Source organism: Monopterus albus, unplaced genomic scaffold, assembly GCF_001952655.1.
Source record: "Monopterus albus unplaced genomic scaffold, M_albus_1.0 scaffold51.1, whole genome shotgun sequence".
NCBI lineage: Eukaryota > Metazoa > Chordata > Actinopteri > Synbranchiformes > Synbranchidae > Monopterus > Monopterus albus.
This window is the reverse complement of record NW_018127931.1, coordinates 2,496,589-2,509,623: the sequence shown is the minus strand read 5'-3', so window position 1 is coordinate 2,509,623 and position 13,035 is coordinate 2,496,589.

Below are 13,035 nucleotides of genomic sequence, written 5' to 3'. Positions count from 1 at the left end.
AGAGGCACCGGCCGCCGAGCGGCCCTGACATCCTCTCCCTCATCTGATTGATTGATTGATTGATTGATTGATGAGTTAAACTAAGGTTTACAATGCCTATGCTCGTTAATGTTCATGCAATAAAACCTTCACAAATAAAAAGCCAGTGGAAGTAATTTAAGGAAACACCTGCTAAACAAGCATAAACCTGCAGAGAAGTGAAAATGTAAGCTTTGTCCATAGTGGGGCGAGCTTGTTAGGCTAACAGCAAAGAGCTAACTGTGGTGATGGTCCAGTGCAGCATTTTCACAGTCTGCTGTGCATCCATTATCACCTTTGCAGCTCTATCCCTCCACCAACTACAGTGAGTTCAAACCTGCTCCAACACATTCACCATTCATGTGTTCCTACTTTTGGCATTTTGTCAGGCATAGGGCTCTGTGCGCTCTAGGATTAATAAAATTAGTGTCAGGGGAAGGTATTACGTCAAGGATGGCTCCAGTGTGTCATTCAGCCGCTTCTGACCTCAAAATCCTGAACTCAAAAATGATGAGACAGTTAACTCCACAATTCAGCACTACATAGTTCTGTTTTTTAACATGTTTTCAGCAACTATTTTCTAACACTGATACTGTGTTTAGAAAGAAATCACAGATTTTGCTTTACTGGGACTTTAAGCTACACCTGTCACAAGCAAACGCCCGTGGACCCTTGCCAGACTACAGTGAACAAAGTTTAATTTGCAAAATTGGCTTTAAGAGGCTCACTAATGACAAATTATAATCTATGTATGCTTTAGGCAATGCAAAGCTTTTCATAAGATACCCATGTGGTTCAGGTGCAACATTCAGCCCTCTACCTCTGAAATTGTAATTAATTTAACTTTGACCATGCTTTGTTCAGTATAGATTCGGCAGATATATAGACAGAGGAGGTTCTGGCCAAACACACACACATATATGCAGTTAAAGAAAACAAAATAAACTGTCATAAATTCACATGTTTATGAGTTAAGCCACTTCCTCACACTTTCCAGTGTAAACAATCTACAATCCCTTCAGCACCAGTGGAGAGACGCGGAACACCAGAGGGGTTGTGTTTTTGTATTTATCCTCTGTGTGTGTGTGTGTGTATGTGTGTGTGTGAGAGAGAGAGAGAGAAGGAAAAGGGAAAAGATGTGCTGGTGTTTTCTTTCACATATGTTCACACCAAGGACAGCAGAGGGACACATGAGGTTGGCTGTATTATCACTGTATTATTGCTTCAACATGGGTTGAACATGGGCGTGACTGAGGGACTGATTCACTGGATCAGACTTTTTAATTGATCATCCACAGAAGGTTTGTTTCAATGATGTTAATTCGGATGGAATTATAATTAACACTGGAGCACCCCAGGGATGTGCTTTATCATCATTACTTTTTTCTGTGTATATCAATAATATGCAACTGCAGGATAGTAGTAGCAAGTTGCTGAAATATGCTGATAACATGGCTGTGGTTCTACTTTTTTCTTGCTAATAGTAATTGCGATTACTTTGCCTAGATCCATAAAGTGGACGAATGGTGTAATACTCACTCTTTGTTGATCAATGTAGATAAAACAAAGGAACTTATTTAAACAATACAGGCCCCACAATACATATTCTACTTTCAAATCAGGCTGTGGAAATGGTTGGTGTTTTTAAGTATTTGGGAATATATAGTGATAATAAACTTAATTTTATAGCTAATGCTGATACTGGTTGCAAAAAAAGCCAATCAGAGATGATTAAGTTAAAACTGTTGGAAAAAGTTATAGGCTGACCACAAACCCCACTGGAGTTGGTAAATGAAATGGCCAAGTGCAGGAAAGCTCAGTTTATTGTGGCTGATCCAAAACACCCTCTGTACTGAAGGTTTGAATTGATGCCATCAGGACGACAATACAGGGTACCTCTAGCAAGTAAAAAGATATATAAAGGTTCATTTGTACCAAAACCAGTCAACCTATTGAACAAGTAACCATCAAATTTTGAGTATAAGTGGAAGTCTGTACTTGATTTTGTGGTTATTTATTGTTCTGTTGTTTTTGATACATTTTAGTGATATGACTTCATGGTTTATATTGTTTTTAGTGATATGATATTTGTTTGTCTTTCTATGAAATGTGTCTTGAGTGTGTGCTTGTGTTGCCAAAGACAAATTTCCATTATTGTGGTCAATAAAGTCAATAGAATGGAATTGAATTGAAAATTAATTGAATTACAGTATCAGAGTCAAGCTATATATTTAAGATATATACAGTAAGCATCTCAGTCATGCCTGTGAGTCCAACTGGATTGTGTGATACCTTCATAAAGTGCTATATTTCATTTACACTGACAATCATTTAATTATAAATGAAAAAAAGCCATTCATTTTGCAATGTGTGTGTGTTTGGACCAAAGAGCTGAACAAAAGCCTTCTTGTTATTTTTAAAGCATTTTTGTTACATCTTTGTTATGACTTCATTTTCAGCCAATCATAACTAAAGTAAATGTAATTTAAATAAAAAAGAAATGGATCTTTATATCACTGGATATTGTGCTCTACTGTATGATCATCTCTCTGATGTATTCAGTTAGTAAATCAATTGAATATTAATTGAATTGCAGTGCAAATGAAGGTTCAGGGGAACGAAATTAAGGATTTGATTAATAATTCAAGCGCTAAAAATGCTTATGGGGTATTAACTGGATTTTCCAGTTGTCATTCAACCAAGTCAAATTAACTCTGTCCAAATTTGTCTCCACATATCATAAATGGCCAGTTCAAATGTGGTTGGTACTTCCATGTCTTTTTTTTTCCAGGGCAAGTGATTTTTTTATTTTGGCCACCTCATTTCTATCAGTGAGGCTAGGCTAAATGACAGAAATACATCTGAGTACAGCCTAATGCAGTACAGCTCTACAACAGCACAAACTCCAGCCTCCAAAACATCATACAGTTCAATCAGCACATCTCTGAAACAGTTTGAAGAAAAACTACACATTATCACCCTCATGTAGGAGAGTTTGAAGCAGGCAGTTGGCAAAAGTCTGAAACACGGATATACAGTATTGCATGGAAAGTAACTGTATTACAGAAGCACATGAGCTGCAGGTGATGAGTAGTGCTGCTGACTGCAGAGAGCTCTACTTGATCCTTGCCCAGCTGTGAGGTGAGATGTTTTATAAACTAATAATCGACTTGTGTGGGTCATCTCTGCTTTTCTGTTCTCTTCATGCTACACTGCACCTGACACATCACCTGTTCATCACCATGCATGCTCCAGGACCTCTCTTATCTTTTTTTTATTACAACATGAATAATAACACATTTACAGGACAAAGGACATAACATAGAAGATGAGACAACAGACATTAATAAAAGAGACAAAGGGATTATTCAACAAAGGACCAGGAGTGCATTGGTGATGCCCCTGCCCCAAACCACCAGCACCAGGTGAGACCAACACTTGGGAAGCTCTGGAACAGCTCAGAAAGTTGAGGTCGTCCAGGGCAGTAGGACAGCAGTGTCCTTGTGTTATGGTAAAGTTAAACCTTCCCTCTGTTTTACTCTTCATCATGGTTTATGTTAATAGTTGATTGTTGGGACAAACAGTTCGGGTTCGGCCGCTGACCTTGTCAGGAGAGATCTGACCCAATGTGTGGTCTGTTCCCCTCCGAAGCAGCTCCCAGAGCCTGAGGAGGGAGCTTGTCTAAGAGGGCGCCAGCAGTCCAGTGATGCTATAATCGTGCAGAAAGATAAATGTATAAATAAGACCGTTTGATAGAAAATGGATGATTGTAATAATAAAATAACAATAAAAGAAAAAATTTATAATAAAGCCATTTTGATCACATATACATATGCATACAGATATTTATGCGTACCCATATATATGCATATACATATTCATAAAACAAAAATAAATGAAATAAACAAATCAATAAATGATTAGAAAAAGAGAGGAAAGGGAAATCTGGTTTGTTAATCTGGCGTGACATACTGTACTCATAACAGAAGCATGGACAATGAAGACTAATAACGGTAACAATAATGAAGTAAAAAGCAGCCTGTTATATTTCTAGGAGTTTGTGGGAATGTGCGTGGCCTCGGCCTCAGGTATCTGGTTTAAGTTAAAAGAGGTTAGAAATGGATTCCAAGTGTCAGTAAAAGTTGGTATATTATTCTTATGGGTAGATGATATTTTCTTTCTAGTGCAATATATTCTATAAGAAGGTTGGTCCAGTGGTTGATGTGTAATAAATTTTTAGATTTCCAGTTTAGAAAGATCATTTTCTTGGCGATAGTTAGAGAGATAAGAAGTGGGCTTTTATATTTAATTGGTAGGTGGTTGACTTCTGTGACATTACTGAGCAGGCAGAGTGACGGGGATGGGGGGATTCTACAGCTCAAGATGGTGGAGAGTTTCTCTGTCACCGCTACCCAGAGAGAGTAAACGGGTTGACAGGTCCAAGTAGCATGGAAGTAATCATCAGTGCAACCCCGAGTACATTGTGAACAAATATCTGTATCAGTGAAACCCTTTTGAATTTACCTTGTGTGATGTGAGTCCTATGAATAGTCTTATGTTGTATAAGCTGTAAGTTTATATTGGCAGTCATATCATCTTACAGCTGGTACTTCCATTTCTGCCTCTAGTTTTCTACAGACTGGACTTGCTTCAGACTGTTTTGTGGGTGACTGAATCATCTGTTTTACAATCTCATACTGATTAGTAAGCAGAGTTCCCAGATCTTTCTATCAGTAAGCAAACACTGTGTTTTTCTGCATGAGAACTTTTACTCAGCAACTCTGGAAACATGGTAAAAGCCTGCTGAGATACTGAGCCACTTATCACTAAATGGTATACCAAGGAGATTACATGCTGAAATGTTTGACATCTTGTTTTATTTATTTGTACATTATTTTAAACTAAACTTGATAGATGATGCAGTTCAAATAACATCAGTAACAGAAGAGTAATTGAAAAATTTATTTTGTTTCTATAAACACTGTTCAGTATGATCAGGAACTTTGAGTAATGTTGACTAAATTCCTAAGACTCCTTCAGGTAACATAAGAAGTCAAGTAATGTCTCTGCAAAATGACAAAACACTTTGTCAGTGATATGGCAACAAGAAGTGCAACAGCATAGTATGTCACAGTATCCAAGTGAAGCATTAGCTCAACCTCATGCATGCGAAGTAGCTTAAGCAGCACAATTTTTGTTGCAACAACAAAAGCACATTTACAGCTATTGACAAGAAGTGTGTGTTAGTGTTGGTCTGACTTGGCGAAAAAAAAACCTTGTTCTGTTGTGAGGAAGTGAGTAAGCACTGTGATGTGGTTTTCAATCTGACTGAAAGTGTTCTGGTGTTTGACCAGTAGGCTGTGAGGTGTTCTCCATGATGTGTAACAGTTTGTGATGCATTCTCTTCTCCACAGCCAACTCCAGAGTCACAAAGTAAACTGATTTCATGTGTAAAATCATGATGAAGTAAGGGTGCGCATAACAGAAACTGAATGTGAGTTACAAAGACATCCAAATTATCCATCCAACGGACTTTTTCATTTCAGCTCAGCTCGAAATGTGTTAACGCTTTGTAGAAGATATTATTCCATAATGTTTTCTATACCATTTGTATAGCATTGCTTTACCTCCAGATGTCCAGGGCCTAACCAGACAGGCCTAAATGCAGGGAACTTCCAGTGTCCTGACAGACACCCTCCCTCCCCCTAGCTGGTAAAATTTCTGTGCGGGTGGGTGGATGTGACAGTGTGGGGTGGGGGTGGGGTGGATGGCGAAATCAAAACCTCAACAGGCCCTATTGTGCCACAGCATCAAAAGGAGCAGTTGGCACGGCAGGGGCTTTGATCATGAGGCAAACACAGGAGGGGGATAGAGTTGGTTTAGGAGGGACAGAACACCCCTGCTTATGAGCTCATAAAAAGACACTAACTCACAGGTGCAAGGACATACAGTGTAAAGCATGTGGACATGGTCAGACTGTGCACGCACAGTTATGCTCTCATGCACATGCACGTGCTGTTCTCTAAGAACATGCTCTGCTGTTCCCTTTGATGCCTGTCTGTGTTTACACCTGCAGGCTAGGTCACGCTCAGTATAATTTTTCCCTGTGAAAGCCAGTGAGGGTTGAACTGGATTTACATTTACCTTTACTCTTACTTTGGTAGAGTTTGCCAATCCCCTGACTTTCCTTTTGCGTAACCATGACTTATTTTGTAGTTAAATACTTCGTTGACATCATTTCCCCTGACTTTTTTCAGCTATTGTCATCATCAGATCAACTTTTCTATTGGTCTGTCAGGTGAGGGGCTTAGGCAAAGTCTGTAGAATTTGTCATCAGAAGAGCACAAATGTCTGGACAAAATATCATGGCAATCTATCAAATAGTGTTTGAGATGTTTTGGTCTGGATCAAAGTAGTGAACAGATAGATAATGCCATCCCAGAAGCCTCTGTGTTAGCATGGCAACAAACAAACAAATAAATAAATAAATAAATAAAATTAATGAAGAAAACTTGATCACAAGTTAATTTGAATTTAAAATGAATCTGTTTTGTAATGTGCTGTTAGAAATCATTTGAAGCATTGAAAAGGATACGCTTTGCACTGTAAGTCCAAGTTTAAGGCTTTCTATTTCCCATATTTCCCACCAGTATGGTTGATGTTTCAGTATGCCAGCAGAACCTAGCTGCAGCAGAGTCAGTAATGATTTCAATTACATTCTCCAGTTTGAAATCTTGTTTCATCAATTGCCTTTCAGCACAAGTCCAGCCTCTCATGCCCTTATTTGCACAGCTGTGCTAATCTGGGCCCAGATATACTCTGCTGATGTTACTGTGTACCAGGTTACTACTGGAGTCTTTGAGCAGCACTGCACTATTCACTTCTATCAGGTTTTATTTCAGGGCATGTACCAGTACTGAGAATAGATCAACATGGAAAAACTTTAAAAGTGCAAATGTATTTTTCCCAGTATTTTTACACAGACAAATGAGTTTCTTAAAAGTTGATGAGTGTACACAGTGTAAGGACTTCCTGAAACTACAGGTGTGACTGGGTAAAACAAATTTTTGTTAATAATTTCACAGATGGAAGAAAAAACTAAATACCTTATGTCAAATAAGACGTACTAAAATGAGTGTGTGGCCACGTTCACTTCAGTTTTTGTTTGTGTCCTGCAGAGTTTCCAGTGGAAAAAGATCAGAGAGGGGTGGACATCCACTGACAAGCCAGTGGTCACCTTGGAACCCAAACCTACGAGTGGTCAAACAGTGGAAAGTCACAGCTAATCACAATCAGGGGCTCATTTTATGTGCAGATAAGAGATTAAAGGCATAGACCTGCAGTGCAAACACCCATGTCTTTGTCAAAAACACACTGAACCACTAGCACTTTATCCATTAAGACAAGATCTGATCAGACAAACCCACAGCATACAACCCAGACTGCATCATTAAGGGACTGTATCAAAACTGTTTTCCAAATATTTTTTGTACAGTCCCTAAATATCAGTAATTCAATTCAGTGTTATGAAAAGCTACAGTTCTTTGGTTAAAAAACATTAGTCACAAATATTGACATTATTGTCTTTTTATGTATGAAAGGCAAGTACCAGACTCATTGTCTACATGGCAATTGGTGAACTGCAGGTTGATGTTTGAAAAGGAAAAGTGGACAGAGAAATATGAGGGGACTATTTACACACCGACACAGTGTTGATGAAGGGAAACACAGCAGTGAGATGTTCTCAGCATTATGGAAAGTCTGTAGTAATCATAATCATAGTTTCCTAATCAGAGGCCTTTGGAAAAAGTTGGTCCCAGTTATTGACACCCCCACCCCCCAGTTTTGGTGCGTGTGTGTGTGTGTGGGCAACCTTGTATGGGAATCTAGTGTGTGTGATCTGGGGTCTTGGACAAACAAGGGCAGGAGTCCTGTTGATGAACCAATTAAAAAGCAGGAAGAATGGGGGAGGACCCACTAACCCAGCATGCTTTGCCTATCACTCAAATTAGAGATGGCAAATGGAGTAAAAACAATCAGGATGTTATGAGGTTTTTTTGTGTTGTTGGTTAGAGTTAGCAAATGTTCCAGGAAACCTATTCAAATTATTATCCATGCATGGAGATAGTTCGTTGATCTTATGTTTTATTTACTCACTCACTTGAGCCTCAGTTCCACCGAAATCATCTGTAACATGAAAGAACACTTCCTTTTAGTATTTTAGGGAGCACTAATTAATTGGTTTTACATTGGGCTTTCTTGGGTTTTCTTGCAAATAGGCTTTTGCCTGTTACCATAATTTGGATTTTGATCACTTTAACAGCACATTTACTAGAAGCCATCAATCCATTTTATTTCAGTTTGACTGTCTAATTTGTAAGGTCTTTGTGAAAGACTACATTACCCATAATCTTCATAACTGCACAAACTAGAAAGGTGCTGAACCAACCACTCACAAGTTCTGCATGAGTTTCAGTCATGAACGGAATAACAATAGACTGTCAGGACTCTGTCCCTCCGGCTCCGGTCCCAGGCTTTTATTGTGGAAGTACTTCCGGTTTGGTTCACCACAGTTCTGGACTCTATACATTATCAGCTGATATTGTTTCACCTGCATCTCATCACCCAGATTGGCAACACCTGCCACACTAGCACTTAAGCAACTTCCCCACACCAGATTGCCAGATTGTTCAAGATCCCAGCTCTGACTTTCCAGCATGCTTTCTCTGCCTGTTTATCTTGTTCTGACCCCGAATTGCCTGTTGACCACCGTGTTTTGCCTTATTCCCTCAGAATCTGATTGCCTGCTGTGTACCGACCTCTATCCTCTCTCTGATTTCTCTCTTGTGGACCTCCTGGCTGTTGATGTTTACCGGCGCTGACCTCGGACTGTATTATCGACCTGATTCTGATTCTGGACTTGTACTGTTGTTAGTAGTAAAGAAAGAAACCTATTCTCTACCTCTGTTCGTCTGGCTATATAATTGAGTTCAACACTAACATTATTTGGCAGTTTCACTCGCCAATCCTGACAGTTTCCTCAGGTGGGTTGACGTGAGTGTTTCAGGCTTCCTTGCCCCACTTGCAGCTGCATAGTTCCTCAAAAAGTCTGAACCTCGGAGATGAGAATCCGAATGCTGTCTTGCAAAGACGTACTCATTACTACCCAAAATGCCACTGTCCTCACCCCTTTGCTCAATGAGGAAATCAAGTGATTCTGTCATCTCGCTGGTAAGCAGCACAGGTACTTTACAGCCTCTCTTCCCTCTTATCACCAACCTGGTAAACTCATGACTCAAATCTTGTTCCAGTTTTGAAAGGCACTGCATAATGTCCTCATTTGGTTCTTCTTTGGATCCTGACATAGACACTTAACTGTGATTTTATCTTGGCAAAAGTTACATTTTAATTTTTGCCGGCCTGGTAGTTGACTTCTGTAGTTGACTTGTACTGTAAACAAACTAAAGTCATCCAAAATTACCTTTTTACATCTATCATCAACTGGTTAGTACACTAGTGGAAACAATTTGTATTCTGACCTTACAAAGACCTTCAGTGAAGTTCAAGAGTATGCAGTGGCACAATTTTGAAGTAGTGATTAGTAGTAGTAGCTGCATTCTCTTTCTATCTTGTAATATCAGGGTTAATGCAATGTACAAGTGTCTTGATTCATAAATTAAAACTGTTGATGTGGGATTTTCCAGAAGAATATGACTGGGAAAATGAATGGGTATATCCTGAAGAGCTACTGCAAAAGCAGCTGTGCAAAACTGCAGGTTAACAAAAACAAAAATTCTAAAGCCTTGCTGCTTAACATGATCAACCATTTCTTAGGGTTGATTTTCAGGTTGTAGTTCCTGCTCTGCAAAACGTCAGCACTCTGGGGGTAGTATTCACATATGGTTCAATCACACGCCTCAGGCCTGCTACAACTTGTGTATGGCATCCATTTCAGCAAGTTGTCCAACTTAGACCACCATAAAGGTTGTCTGTCCCAACCTTCTGATATTGTATTGGTGTTTCCTGAATTAGAGGCAGCAGCAGATACATCACAAATAAACTGTCCAAAAAAATCACAGCTAAAAAATAAATCAAACCCACTATGATGTGACAATGCTGTGGTAAAGTGTTGACAGTTTAATTTTCTGTATTCTCATAACATTTTAGATGCAGTGGAAATGCAGACAGAAATGCGTGTGACACTCTCCATTCCATATACAGGGAGCTGCAGGAGCAGAAGAATAGAGCGTGACCACATTTTGGGGGTGTGGGGCGGGGGGGGGGACAACTTCTACTTAGAGGTGTTTCTTTCATTTGAAGAGGGGATTCCTCCCTCATCATTAAGAAAAAAATTTATACCTTCACAATTGCCATGCCAACATGTGGTCTCTGACTCTGCTCTCAGCTGTTCCTGGCAGCAATTACCCACAGTTCAAGGGCCCTCCATAATTACCCACAACCCATCTGCACCTTCATCTAAGAAAGGGATTGAGGAATAAGGAATAGACAAGCACTGGCATTTATGTCTATATTCTTGTAGGACAACACATAGCCTTGAAAAGTCACATGTATTCAACAGAGGGTGCAGCAGAGATTAGCTGGGAGCCTTAACAAGATGTTTGCTTGAACAAAATGTATTTGTTCCTTTACCCTTTCTCTTTATATATGAATGTCACTTTTGGCTTTTTGCTATTAGGGGTCACCACAGCGAATCGTCACACAGACGATTCGCATGTTTGGCACGTGTTTTACGCCAGGTGCCCTTCCTGAGGCAACCCTGACTTGAACCCGGGCTGCAGTGGTGAGTCAGGGTTACGTCAGGAAGGGCATCCAGCGTAAAACACGTGCCAAATGTCAACATGCGAATCGTCAGTGTGACGATTTGCTGTGGTGACCCCTAATAGCAAAAAGCCAAAAGTGACATTCATATATAAAGAGAAAGGGTAAAGGAACAAGTACATTTTGTTTTCTCTTTATATCCCTCTGTTTATTTGCTTTCTCATCTCCCATTTTAAATTACATTTTTTTTTCCTTTTCTAATCATGTGACCAAAATTACCATGTATTGAAGATCTTTCTTATTATGCAATAGCATCATGTTATGCTCTTATATGGATTTTTTTTAAAAACCCTAATCATCCATATGAAATTGTTGAAATTGAAATTGTTGCCAGATACTGTGTCTTTGTATTCAACAAAAAGGCTGCTATATTGTCCTCGCTGATCATCACCACTGATAAATATTTGAAAACAACATTATCTTCATATAATGGTGAATTATGCCAATATTGACAAGTGAAGCAAAGGCTTATATGCACAGGAAATAATTGAACACGTCGCATATAATTATTCAGTAAGTGCTCTGTGTTATCTTGACAGGCACCAGCTTCACTTGGAGTAGCTGAGATTACAACGCAAAAGCTAACCATTTACAGCAGAGGGCCGGAATCTTGTAGTTCAAACTGCTGAGCGTGCAAAGCCTATTGACACGTAATTAGTTGGGCCATCATTAGGAGGCATTTCATGGCTGACTCTGACACTGATTCTTCTCAATTAATTGTCATTACCTCCCTATTTCTGTGTGTGTGTGTGTGTGCATTAGTGGGTAGTTCGGTGTAAAATGCAGTCCCTCTGTGTTATAGAGGGGCAATATTAAATCAATTAATGGAGTAGCCTTAAATAACAAAGGCAAGGATGCCTGTTTTGTTTATAACATGCCTTTAGTGACAAATAAGCTTTATTCTTCTCATCTGACTTTTTTATTTCTTCTTGTTTTCCTGAACAACCTTATCAGTTATTGCTCATGACAAGCACACCTGCTCTCTGACAGTGAAATGACTTGGTAGTTCACCTTTTAATTACCCTGATCCCGAACACAGTCAATTTAAAGAGCTGATAATACTGACTCTTGTGTCCCTTCTCGTGTCACTGCTTATCTCATTTGGGTGTGGGTGCTCAGGTGTGAAGGATTTGACCATTGGTGGGGTTAGAGGGTTTGCAGCTGGTTTGTCTGCTATTGTCACTGTGTCATAACGTCATGACCTATGGATTAGGGCCTCCTGAGGGCTGAATTTCTGCATGTGTCCAACCTTCACAGTGACATGTGGCTACCAGCCTCACTAGTAAATAAATAAAGATGTGAGCACAGCAAAGATAAAAGATTAAACATAAACACACCATGAGTGTATAGTTGCATACAAGGGGTGTGTATGGTTAAGCAGCTCCATTAGACTGTGTGGGTTTATGTGTGCATTTAAGTGTATACAGCATCACACACATTTTTGCACAGAGACACATTTTCTTTTGAACTATGTGTAATAGTAAAACATGTGCCTGTGTGTGTGGGCTCAGACTGCTGACCAGGCAGCCTGTGCTGTAGCTTGGGCCCTCACAGTCACACAGTCAGCACAATGCCTGTCACAGCAGTCAACCAATCAGATCACTCGAAGCATAAACCAAAGGGCAGACAGGAGCCTTTTGTTGTGACAGGACCCTCTTTACAGTGGTGTAACTGGTGGCTTAACAGTTGTATAAAACACCAGCAAATACTTCTTAGTCATACTGATGGTCTCTGATATCTTGTCTTTGTTGATTCATGAAATATGGCTTATAGGAGGTCAATGAAACAAACATAACAGCCAGGTAGGTTCATCATTAAAGCATCATTCAAGGAAGGAATAAAATATCAAAACATGTATATAGTTGTGATCAGAGCTGTTAGAAATATCGAGTTTGAGGGCCAATGTCTCCCCTTAACTCCCCCTCTATCTGTTTCTACAAGATTTATTTGATTTGAACAGTTCTTTGAATTCCTCGGCTAGAAATCATCAACTGCATATAAACTTAATTAAAAAAAAAACTTCTAATCAAAAAGCTGTTGCTAGAATCACCTTCCCCCCCTATAATTAATAACAAGCCCTTTCCAGGAAACCTGCTGCAAAATCACAAACCTGCAAAATAAATCATCCTATTCCTCAACACAGAGGTCTAAATGATACAAAGCCCGACGCTTATAGTT